Source organism: Giraffa tippelskirchi, chromosome 2, assembly GCF_054371585.1.
Source record: "Giraffa tippelskirchi isolate mGirTip1 chromosome 2, T2T-mGirTip1v1.2.pri, whole genome shotgun sequence".
Lineage (NCBI taxonomy): Eukaryota > Metazoa > Chordata > Mammalia > Artiodactyla > Giraffidae > Giraffa > Giraffa tippelskirchi.
This window is the reverse complement of record NC_137276.1, coordinates 62015311-62028173: the sequence shown is the minus strand read 5'-3', so window position 1 is coordinate 62028173 and position 12863 is coordinate 62015311. Positions and strand designations below refer to the sequence as shown.

The window sequence follows — 12863 nt, the reverse complement described above, 5'->3', positions numbered from 1 at the left end:
CTGCCTTCCCTTCTGGCCATCTTCAGACATCCCAGACTCCATCTTCTGTCCTTCTGTCAAAACATAATAATTTGATATCTTTCACTGATACTTTTGATTGATTGACTGATTAGACTGAAAACAAGTGTATGTTATCTCAGGCATCGTTTACATGTTAAACTCTATGCTGCAGGCTAGCACACTGTGTAGGGGTGGAGCTTTAGACACCAGAAGCCCTCCTAGGCTTCCTGCTGAGGTTGACCTTGAAGGCAGTCTTAATGTAGACAGGCCCCTTGGTGGGTGATCTGCAGGGGGAAGGGTATGATTGGAAAGACCCTCCCCACTCCTTTCCCGGATGCTGAGACCCAGACTGGTTGTGTCTACTGGGGCTGCCAGAATCCTCCCCTTCACCTCACTCAGACCCCTCCTTCAAGATTTCCTCTGCTGTCCTCCCTTTCCTGTTCAAATAGAAATTCCTCTTATTTCTCCTCTTGCTGTTAAAGTAATCTGGCTTACTCTCTTTTTTCCTCAACCTCTTCCTCAAACTGTCTAATGCATATTTTATATTTTCTTGCATGTTTGACTTTTAGTTAATATTTAATGATAATTTCATTCTGCAGCCATCTTCTTATCTGACATCCTGGAACTCATCCCTGGGCCTCTCAATTCTAGCCTCTGATAATTACGTTTTATAAAAAAAGAAGTGTGATATTTGGATATATTCTCTTATTAGTAAAGGTATTACTGAACGTGAGGCTAATGCCATGCATCTGTAACAAGCTGTTCCGCTCTGTGAATACTAATGTAATTTAGAGAGAAACCTTTCTTTGTTAAACACTTTTTCTCCATGGGCCACATGTTTCCAGACCAATTTCATAGTAATTTGTGGTTTTTTAGGTATGTCAGTAGAGATGCTGTAGCCAGCATGCCAGGATTTGGTTGGATAAACATTTTATAAGATTGCTTACTTTTAAAAATTATCTTTGTTTAAAAAAGTTAATTTCTTCCCTAATACCTGGTAAATCAAGGTTAAAACTTTTTTTTTTTTAATGTTTTAAACCTTTTAAACCTGGTTTCTGAAGGTTGATATGTTAGTGCTTTTTTAAATTTACTTCCTTCTGAATTTTAAGAAATCAGTACCAGAATCTGTAACATGCTTATAATACGTGTACTTTTGATGATCATGTGGATTTTCTTTATTAAAAACAGCTAACTAAAAATTTCAGTGAATGATAGTGTGCATATAGTAACATATTCCTCATCATTTATACACTAAATGATGTAGTCAGGTGATTATCTAATCACCATTTTAGGACTGTGAGGTGCTGTGGCAAGAAAAGGGAGATGAAAGTTAAAAGTTCCCAGTCTGTTGCCTGCCCGTGATACCTCCCGCAGCCCTCCTGGCAGAATTTTAGGGATATATTTCTGTTAGTTGGAAATCACTGGCCTTAGGATAGAGCAGAAGACTGACCTGAAGACAGTCAAGTTGTTTGTGACCCACTTGAGTGGTCCTTAAGGTAGAGCATATCTCAGTAAGAAGTGGTTAATGAATGACCTTGGGTAGTAGGTAAAGCTCAATTTCTTAGACAGGGTGGTGGACAGCCCGGTAAGAATGTCACAGATATACACTAAAAATGTGTAAAATTCAGACTCGAACATACTGTTGAATACCTTGACTCTACTTGGTAAGTTGTTATCTTGTCTTTACCTTCAGGCCTCTTTTGTCTGTCATTGCCCACCGTGGTTTTGATTTTTTTTTTCGTTGTGCGTTTATTGTCCCTCTTACTGATTTCACTGTGGGGAAAAAACTTTTCTGTCAAAGTGATGTAACTTTGCTTTCTGGATCTTTTACCTTGAAGTTGCAGTGTTCCTAGAAGTCTGCAGAAGATCACTTTTCTCTCATTCCCCATGTGTGTATTTTATCTGTTAAGGAAAGTGGCATTTAATGGGAAGGGGTGGGAGATTGACCCACATAGTAGAGGCTTCCTTTGTTCTAATTTACATACTTAACATATTTATGGCAGCCTTTCTCCTAGTTTCAGATTCTGAACTCTTAGAAGATTTAGATACTTTGGTTTTGTATGCACACATAGTGAAATCCGTGGGTTGAAAATATTTCTAAGTGTTTGCACACTTGGCCCAAGACATTAAGGGTGATATAAAAATTAGTTCCTTTTAAATGACCATTAACCAGAAATTTTATCTGGCCAGACAGAGGAGACATGTAACTTAAAGTATGCATTGCCCTCTGCCTAGCATATTACTTGTGGCAACCAGAGATAGATGAGAACTATGCTGTGTTTAAATTTTTCATTGTCATGAGACAAATCTATTATTATAAAAGCTCTGCTGATCAGTGAGTGTTTCCTTCCATTGATTTAATTAAAGGAGCAGCATATTTTAATTTAATCATGGCACTTTGATGATCAGATGTTGGATGATCATTGATCATCAGATATTGGATGCAAGCTAAGAGTTGTTCAGTTTTTCAAGATTTATATTGCATCTAGAGTGGTGCTGATCAAAAGAATGATGGAAATATGTTCTGTGTCTGCATTGTCCGGTATTAACCACTTGTGGCTGTTGAGCACTTAAATGTGGCTAGTGAGACCCAAGAGTTAAATTTTAAGTTTTCTTTAAAATTAAATTAGTCACAGGTGGTTGGTTCAGTCCAGTCGCTCAATCGTGTCCGACTCTTTGCGACCCCATGAATCGCAGCACACCAGGCCTCCCTGTCCATCACCAACTCCTGGAGTTTACCCAACTCCCGGAGTTTACCCAAACCCATGTCCATCGAGTCAGTGATGCCATCCAACCATCTCATCCTCTGTCGTCCCCTTCTCCTCCTGCCCCCAATCCTTCCCAGCATTAGGGTCTTTTCCAGTGAGTCAACTCTTCGCATGAGGTGGCCAAAGTATTGGAGTCTCAGCTTCAACATCAGTCCTTTCAGTGAACACTCAGGACTGATCTCCTTTAGGATGGACTGGTTGGATCTCCTTGCAGTCCAAGGGACTCGCAAGAGTCTTCTCCAACACCACAGTTCAAAAGCATCAATTCTTCGGCGCTCAGCTTTCTTCATCGTCCAACTCTCACTTCCATACAAAACCACTGGAAAAACCATAGCCTTGACTAGACGGACCTTTGTTGGCAAAGTAATGTCTCTGCTTTTTACTATGCTATCTAGGTTGGTCATAACCTTCCTTCCAAGGAGTAAGCGTCTTTTAATTTCATGGCTGCAATCACCATCAGCAGTGATTTGGAGCCCCCAAAAATAAAGAAGACACTGTTTCCACTGTTTCCCCATCTATTTCCCATGAAGTGATGGGACCAGATACCATGACCTTAGTCTTCTGAACGTTGAGCTTTAAACCAACTTTTTCACTCTCCTCTTTCACTTTCATCAAGAGGCTCTTTAGTTCTTCACTTTCTGCCGTAAGGGTGGTGTCATCTGCATATCTGAGGTTATTGATATTTGTCAATAGTGGTTATCATATTAGACAACAGAGATTTAGATCATGTAGAAAATCACCATTTAGTATAACGACATCTTGGGCTGTCAGGGTTTCTCGTTTGGGGTTGGAACCAGCCTCAACTGGTTAAATTTGAAGTTAGTAAACAGCATTGCTGTTAGCCATAGGGAGAGCCTTATTTAACAAAGGAGTAAGTTTATCAGACTTAAATATATTAGAAATGAACTTCCTTGAGAAAGCAAATGAGTCCAAAAATAACTCCAATATAATTAATTGAACAAATATTTAGAAATGTGAAGGCCTTAAGAGTGAACGGAACTTAGGTGGTCCCCTCAAGGAACTTTCTACTTGAGTCTTACTGGGGAAGTTTTGATAAGCTGAGGGGGTGAGCTCTGTCCAAAGGGGTTCCTTCTAGAGCCCAGAATGCCAAGCCAAGTAGGGTATAATCATCAGACTGTTGAAGTCAGGACTTTGCAGCCTGGCTGGCGCTGAAACAGCCCAAGAAGGAACTCTTTACATCTGGGAACATTAAGATCCCGACATATGAGATTAATCTGGAGTGAGAGAGGGTTGAGGTGGGACTGGGATTTCTCCAGGTGTGCACTGTGAGAAGCTCTGCTGAGTTCCAGATGTGTTTGAGCAGGCCCCTCAGGTCTTCAGCATTTCTGAAAGATGGACTTTCCCAAGACTCTGGAAAGCTGGAGGCAGAGATACTGGGCATGAATCCCCCCACGCCCCCACCCCACCTCTGCACACACATTTGTCCTCACCTCCGTGAGGAGGTATTCTTAATAAGTGCCAAGTCTGGCTCAACAGCCAGGACTATCTAATGTTTATAAATAGTCCCTTAAACAGAAGTATAGAGAGTGTTAAGTAAGCCAGATTTTTAAAAAACTTGCAGCAAGAACTCAGCTTTTTTGCCTTTAAACTGACAAGATCCTGAGTTAGTTGGCTATGCTCTTGATTGGAAACCCAGGGGCAAAGGAAAAGCCACAGGAAAACAGGCTGCATCTGCTCCTGCTCTGTGTAGCCACCTTACTTGCCCATTAAGTTCTGTGATGTTAGCTAAATTAATCATGAATTTAGAGCAGAGGGGTGTGTGTTCCCACCAATCTGTGACCCTCCACAGCTGTACGTCTTCCCAGTGAGCCACTAGGCACTGCTTGGGAGGCAGGGAACTCGGAACCTAACTGTCCTGGGCCCTCTTTCTGGCAGTTGGGTGAGTCATGAAGGCCTGAAGGGTAAAGCTCAGGCAGGCGGGGAGCAGTAGGTCTTAGGCTGAGAGAGGGAAGCCGTGTAAACAGTGGGGAGCTGGAGTTAGTGATCTGATCTCATGGTGCAGATGTGGAGGGAGAAGGGCCAGGTTTTTCCCCTGGGGACAGGAGTCCCTGTCACACAGACTGTGTCTTGGCAGCTGGGCCTGTCAGGATCCAATCACCAGAGTGACCTGTTGTGGGTACACACTGTCACTCTGGGTTTGTTTTTGCCAGGTCAGGGATGCAGTGCCACATCCCTGTTACAGTCTGTTACCTCTGAGGCTGAGGAGGTGGTGGGTGTATGTGTGTGGGCTTCGGTTGGCAGTCTTCACACAAGGTGTCCAGACACTCGTGGTTTGGGAACTCAGCCATGGAGAGTGGGATGCTCGCCTCTGTGTATCTGGGCCTTGGTCTCTGGCCTTGGGCCAGGAGTCAGGCTGACCGGTTTGGCACACAAGCCTGGAATAGGTTAGGCTTCTGCCTCAGACATTAAGGAAGGGAACTGGCTAGTCCTTCCTGGTGTCCACTGGCTGGCACCTGCCCCTTTCAGAGGTGGGCTCAGGATAGCTGTGGAAATTTTCCAGTGTTTGGGTCGTGGGAGTGTATGCCATCTCCCCGTAAGCACTGCCAGGCCAGAACCCAGCAGAATTGCAAAGAATGAGTTACTGTTAGAAGAAAATATTTCCTGTATGTAAGTAAACTCAGGTACAGATGGGAAATGATGAGTAAATTGGACTTGCAAAGATTTGAAACCTCCGTATCACCAAAGACAAAATCACAAGTATGATTAAAGGACAAGTAGGAGACTAGGAGAAAAGAGACCATATGTAATACACAAAAGATAAATGTAGAGAATATGAGGAGCCTTCTGCAGAACAATCAGATTTTTTTTCCCTGTTATATTGACAGAAGTTAAAAAGATTAATAATATTCCCTTTTGGTGACAGTGAAAAAAAATGGATATACTTTATATATAGTGAGTATATAAATTGTTCAGGTGTTTTTGGAAGGCAGTTTGACAGTGTCTATGAAAGTAAAGTCACATACCTTTGATTCAGTAATTTTGTGTCTAGTACAATATACATGGGCACACACTTATTCTCTCAGTGTTAGCAGTGGTGAAATAATGGAAAAGCTAAATGCACAGTGGTACAGCCAGCATATAGAATATTATGCCACACCTAATAACAGTGTGGTAGTGGATCTAAATGCAGCTGATATGGTAAACTCTCCCAAGTACATTCTTAGTGAGAAAAATAAATTACAAAATTATCACATTTATGTTAAAAAAAAACCTCTCAGAACTAGATCTATTTCTATATGTATTGCATGTCATAGATTCTTTATGTATTGTGTGTATGAAATCTATATATAAAATAAATTCATTTCTGTTCTAAATGTATTTCATGGATTCCAAAACATGTTTTTCAGATTTTAACATTTTTTAAATCAGTGTGTCTATATATATGGAGAGATAGAGCTGCCTAGTTCCCTCTGTGTCATCTGAGTCATTTTCCCCTTTCTTATATTTGATACTCAACTCATCTGAGACTGTAAGGCTTGCATGGCTGAGAGACTGTCCAGCCTCATTAAGAAGTTAAGGAGCTGTGAAGATGCAGTGGGAGAGAATTGAGTATTGAGGTCCAAGAGAAGCGTGGAGCAGGACACTCGAGCCCAGGGCCAGTGGGCATTGTCACCTTTACTGTCAGTGTGAAAGGTTGAAGGGCTCAGTCTACAAGGTGGTACCAGGTTAGCCAGGGCTAAGTACTATGGGGTTATTCATCTACTAACTAGGGGTTCCCTGGGACAAGCCTGGTCAGTGGTGTCCCATCCACTGTTTGGTTAAGGTAATTGTACGGTGAAGCAGAAAACAGGTCAAACCACAAAGTGTTACTCAGTGCTACTGAAAGAAAGTGCATTGTCTGGGTGGAGAACTAAGTCCTGGTGATGAAGAGCCAGAGAAGTAAATGAGCTTTTATACCTGAGGGGTATAACAAGGCAGGTAGGACCCGTAGGTTGGAGGTAGGGTCTGCCCTGTTCTGGAGATCTTTGTACACAGAGCATAGTGTGGGTGTCTCTCCATAAAGTCAGAGTTACATTGTGAAGGTAAACACAGAGTTTAGTGCTAATGCTGTAAACGAAGTGAAAGTCGCTCAATCGTGTCCGACTCTTTGCGACCCCATGGACTGTATGGAATTCTCCAGGCCAGAATACTGGAGTGGGTAGCCTTTCCCTTCTCCAGGGGATCTTCTCAACCCAGAGATTGAACCCAGGTCTTCCACACTGCAGGCGGATTCTTTACCAGCTGAGCCACAAGGGAAGCCCCCTGTAAACTAAATGACTGTTAAAAAGATACAGAGTGTAGTTTCATGTAAGAGGTCAGCCAGGGCTCTGGGAGCCAGAGGAAGGGAAGAGCACTCCCTGGGAAACGCAGGAAGATTTCTTGGCCAAGATGTCATTGGGGTAGTCATTGGAGGAAGAGTGGAATTTGAACCTGTTGACTTTTAAGGAGCGATGCTGGAGGAAGGGAAGAAGGGCTCATTGCTGTGAACAAGGGCACAGAGGAGACTATGAGGAACAGGGAGCAGTACTGCTTGCTGGTACAGGCATGTAATTAGGTAGATGGAAAAGGTAGATAAAAGAGAAGCAGAAGGATGTAAGATTTTAAAAGGTAGGTTACAGCTGGGCCATGAAGAGCTAAGAAGTCAAGTATAGAAGTTTAACTTTGATTCAGTAGGCACATATTTTACATTGAATCCTTGGTTTACCAAGTATTAAATGTTTTTGTATCATCATGGATTAATTTTTTTTAAAGTGGTCACTTCCGATTTAGTTTCTGAGAGTTTTTTTTTTTTTAATATAAATATTCAGATCTTGTGTGTAGAGCACAGGGTTTTTTGGGTTTTTTTCCTCATGCAAATGGTTGAATTTTAAAATTACATGTGTTCTATAAACTTTGTTTTTACTCTCCACCTTCCAGCATTTGCAAATAACCACTTCTCTTTCACAGGAGATCATAAGAGATCCTAGTGTTTATCTTCATTCAGTGAAAGTGAAGAACCGAGCCCTGTATGAAGAGGTGAAATTGAACATGAAAGATTTACTGAGAACATTGTTTAGGGAAAGCTGTGATCCCTGTACCTTTGCTGTGATGTGATTCGGAACAGCTCTTCCGGTCCTGGCAATTCTTTACAATCTTTCTTTTGAACTCAGCCCCGCTTCCATTGCCAGCTTAACCTCGACATTAGCTGGTACTGCTGCTTCAAGGGCTGTCTTTGGCAGGAAGCCTCCAGGCATTTTTCTAGATTCTGGTTTTGGCTCCCCAGGTACCTTGCTGAGCTGAATTGACTGTATCTGAAATGTGGAGGACCTAATCTGGCATGTGGAGGGTCAGTTTGGAGTAGGAAAATAAAGTAACAATTCTTGCTTTTTCTGCCACAGTATAACTTATCAAATCCTCTTGTTTTCCCCTTAATGGTACAAGGAGTTGCACTGAAATGGTTATTCATCTGTGTCTGTGATGTTTTTAAAAATAATAATTTCACTAATATGTCACAACATGCATTACTTATTACTTTAGTAAATGGATAGTTTAACAAGCAGCAATTTACAAATTTAAACATAATTAACATGATCTGACATAAAAAGTTAAATAATCTCCTGGCATCTTTGTCATCAGCGTTGCATTAATGATTTTAGCCCTTCTGGGAGCTTTCATTTTTTGTTGACTCTGACTGATGATGGCAGACTGTGGTAGTGATGTGCTTTTATAAATTATTTTTTTTAGTCGGAATGCTATTAGCATGTAATATGGACTTGCAGAAATAAAATTGTTTATTATTGTCAGTGTTGTTTTGACTTATATTCTGAGTTCTTTAAGGAAGAAGATAAGGAGTGTCTATAACAGACATTTGGCATCCACTGTGGTTTGCCCACTGGTGTGCCGTGGGGAGGGTCTGTCTTCTGCTATGGAAGCTGGTGCAGGTCAAATGCGCATTTCCAGGTCTTGCCTCTTAGGAGTTATAGGAGTGGGCTCACTCCTTAGACTCAGCCTGCTGACTACTTTCACCCTGGAGTTTGAAACTGGAGACAATGGTGTAAAATGCAGGGACAGTTAGTAATGGCAGTAGAGCTACTAAAATGGCCAGGATTTCATCTTGCTGGATAGTCCTCATTGTACACATCAGTGTTGATACAGGTGGGCTTAGCTTTTACTTTTGTATGTTTCGCACTGATACCTCAAACTTGCTTTTGTGCACACAATCAAAATCTTGAGCACTGGGTGGCAGATAGTTCAAGCTATTTGTGGTGACGCTGCCTGCCTACCAACAGCTTGGGTTCAGCAGGGTTGATTTGTTTTTCTGTGCAGCATTGCTTATTTGTGCAGTTATTTTAATATTTAATAAAATTGAATTTTATACTCTTCTTGGAGGAATTTTCGACTTCATGGAAGTACCTTGGATATCTGATAACCGAGTACCTCAATTTGATATAGCCCTTCTCATTTTTCTATCCTATTAGTAAGGAAATATATATGGTAGTGTGTTAAATGGGAGTTTTTCTTTTGCCTAAAATTCTGGCCAAGGTCCAGAGCTGTAGCCCGTAGGTGGTAGGCACCCATATAGTCTCAAGAGAGATTCTAAAAGCATCTATCATGGAACTTGTAAAGGGGTGGCTAAATGGGCCTAGCAACTGTTACACCCTCCGTCCTGTAATCCAGCCTCTGTCAGGAAGACTGGAAATGAGTTACATGCACACAACTCCTAGGAGGAGAGAATGCGTTTCCTTGAGGGAAAGGAAGATTTCGCTCTGTGTGTCATTCTCTGAAGAGAATAACAGAAAGATTAGGATGATGGCAAAAGGAGATTGACATTTTATTGAGTCACAGTCACCAGCCAGGTGCTGCTATGGATTTCGGATGAAGTCCTGAGGAAGAACTCCTGAGGGAGTGTGGCATGCCTCTCCTGGAGTTTGGAGGTGTCTGTGAACAGAGGCTGGTGTCTTCCTCTCACCTGGAACTAGCTGTGTGGCTGGAGCTACCTTGGGTGGTGAGTAGTGGGAGCAGTGTGTGGAGAGGGGGCAGCAAATGCCAGACACTTCCTGTCGGCCCGGAGGTCTGCTTGGAGGCAACCACTGAGTCTTCTTGAAAGAGCTTCCCTGCATGTGCAGACTGCCTGCCAGGTGTGGGACCCCAGCAGAAAGAAGCTATGGATGAACCACGGGCAGGAGCTGAGAGAGATGAGCCAGAGGGTCCCTTGCCTGCCTCAGCAGCATGGAGGATCCAGAGATGGGGTCTCACTGGAGAGATCTGGCATTTGGGCTCTAGCAATTGGCAGGTGTTTTACAGGCCAGAGGACCACAGACAAATAGATAGACATTTCCTTTTCCTTTTTCTGCCATTTGCCTCTTTTCATTCTCTGGCTCCCCACACTGTCCTCTGTGCTGGTCTTAGGGGAAAAGCTTCATATTAGATGAAATTAAGTTTGATATGGATTAGACTGGACTTTTTAGTACTCGAAAGTTTGACTGTATTTAAGATAATTTCTTTTTTAAACTCGTATCTACAAATATGTAGTTCTAAGTTACTGAACTTCGAAAAAAATCCTTTCATGATGACACAGTCAACGTTCTCAGCACCAGTAGATTAGAGCTGGGCTTTATAATTAAGTGCAGTTTCACTTATTTTGTGTCCTGCATATTTCAGGTGTACAGCTTGCCAACAGTTACCTTGTCAACTGAGACAGTTGAAATTTCACTATAAACTGAACATTGTAAACTTGCTAACTAATTTTATAGCTAGTGCAAGTCATGTCCCTGTATTGGCATTTGGGACCCCTTATGAAGTAGCCTGAAACTTTGCAACTTTTCATTGCTTTTTTGGTGTGTTTTTGCTGTTATTTATTTTTAAAGTGTGTGAAAAGCATTAAAATTTACCATCTCAACCATTTTTAAGTGTAAAGTACATAGTACAGTATATTTTTAAAGTGCATAGTTCAGTAGTGTTAATATGTGCACATTGTCATGTAACAGATCTCTAGAACTTTTTCATCTTGTAAAACTGCAAATCTATACCCATTAAAAACTATTCCCCTGCCCCTTTTCCCCCTTCCTCAAAACCCATGGCAGCCACCTTTGTGCTTTCTGTCTCTAAGAGTTTATTTTAGATACCTCATATAGTGGAATAATCATGTAATATTTATCTTTTTGTGACTGACTTTTTTCACTTAGCATAATATCCTCAAGGTTCATCTGTACTGATGCATACGACAAGATTTCCTTCCTTTTTAAAGACAATAATATTCCATTTGGTGTATACACCACCTTTTCTTGATTCATTCATCCGCTGATGGTCATTTGGGTTGGTCCCCCTCTTGCCTGTTGTGAATAATACTGTGGTGACCATGGGTGTTCAAGTCTCTCTCTGAGATCCTGTTTTGAATTCTTTTGAATATGTGCCCAGGTGTGGAATTGCTAGATCACATGGAAGTTCTATTTTTAATTTTTTGAGGAACCTTTGTACCATTTTCCCTAGTGGCTGCACCATTTTAGATTCCTACCCACAGGTCACTGGAGTTCCAATTTATCTTCATCAACACTGGTTATTTTTCTGTTCTTTTGATAGTGCCCGTCCTGATGGATATGAGGTGACTGTGGTTTTGATTTGCATTTCTTTTATGATTAGTGATGCTGAGTATCTTTTCTTACACTTGTTGGCTGTTTGTATATCTTCTTTGAAGAAATGTTTGTTCAAGTTTTTTGCCCATATTTGCTTTTGATCATTGAATTGTAGCACTTCTTAATATATTCTGGATGTGGACCTCTTATCAGATATAGGATTTGAAAATGTTTTCTCCTATTCCATAGGTTGCTTTTTCACTCTGTCCTTTAATCGTATTTTTTTTTTTTTTGCAGTTAAAACATTAATTATAATGATTAAATATTTTGAAATACTGAAAGGTTTAAGAAATAATATGACAGACTTTGATCAGATCTTCAACATTTTCCCAGTAGGCTCTATTGAGTAGCGCACGAAACTTGAATTAATTCCATCATTTGACTAAAATGCTCTTCTCCCATCATCTGGTTCCCATCAGCCTTTCCAGCTTTGTGCACTCCATCATCATTCCTCCTTATTCTCTCCCACTCCTCTTCTGTCCAGAGACTCCTTAAAAATACTGTTTCAAGTAATTAGCCTCCAACTAAAATAAGTTTAAAAAAATAAAAAATAAATAAATAAAATTAATCAGAAATATTTCTTGTAAATTCAAATAAGATGCACCAGAAAAGCCAGTATATTACAGTTATGTTGCTTCTAAAAAAAAAAAAAATACTGTTTCATCCTTTTGTCTGTACCCTTTCACACACACTTGTTTCTTTTGTATAATATAAGGCAAGCCTTATTTTACCTCATGTTTTACCTTTTCATGCTCACACTCCTTTAAGACTTAACCGGTCAATCAGCAACTTCTCCCATGTGCTAAGTTGCTTCAGTCTTGTCTGATTCTTTGCGACCCTGTGGACTGTAGCCCGACCCTGTGGACTGTAGCCCGCCAGGTTCCTCTGTCCATGGGGATTCTCCCCATGGCAAGAATACTGGTGTGGGTTGCCAAGCCCTCCTCCAGGGGATCTTCCCAACCCAGGGATCAAACCCAAGTCTCTTATACAGTCTAGGTTATCTGGAGGTATTTTGAGGATTTTTATACTTTGCCCACTCCAATCGAGCAGTGTAAACTTCTAAAACATCCAGCTTGTTCTTGTCTCTTTAGTTCTTATTCCCGTGGGCCTGCCACAATATCTACTCCATAGTGTTTGGCTTCTTTAATAATTATGGATAGAAAGAACAAATGCCTTTTTAGAAGTAGCAGAACTTTTTGCCAATTTTATGTCTAAGTATCCTTTCTCTTCTAATTTTATCTGGTAAAATTTTGGCAGCTAATTGTAGATTTTATGAACTTACATTAGGTTGCTTTTGTCTTCTGTTATAAAAGCAATAATTAGAGGAAATGATCCTTTTGAGAGGTTGCTTAATGAATTCTGCTTCTTTCAAATGTGCTGCTTTAAATCTTATTTCAAGTAAACTGAGCTAATGCCCAAATTATTTCACTGTAGATTCCAGAGTATTATGATTAATTTCCTTCCATTAAATTCCTTAGCGTCT

General features: G+C 40.9%; 1 protein-coding gene and 2 long non-coding RNA genes across 11 annotated transcripts in view; all 3 read left to right on the top strand.

Annotated features, from left to right (window-relative positions):
• Window positions 1-12863, top strand: part of KAT6B (lysine acetyltransferase 6B) — a 185332-nt gene that overhangs the window by 54544 nt on the left and 117925 nt on the right. The gene's annotated exons all lie outside the window — the stretch shown is intronic.
• The window catches only part of LOC145536179 (uncharacterized), a 55983-nt gene that overhangs the window by 29470 nt on the left and 13650 nt on the right, over window positions 1-12863 (top strand). The gene's annotated exons all lie outside the window — the stretch shown is intronic.
• Window positions 4663-8556, top strand: LOC145536173 (uncharacterized). Its single transcript, XR_014075683.1, has 3 exons — window positions 4663-4690; window positions 5290-5396; window positions 7716-8556. It is a non-coding gene; the product is annotated as an uncharacterized LOC145536173 (long non-coding RNA).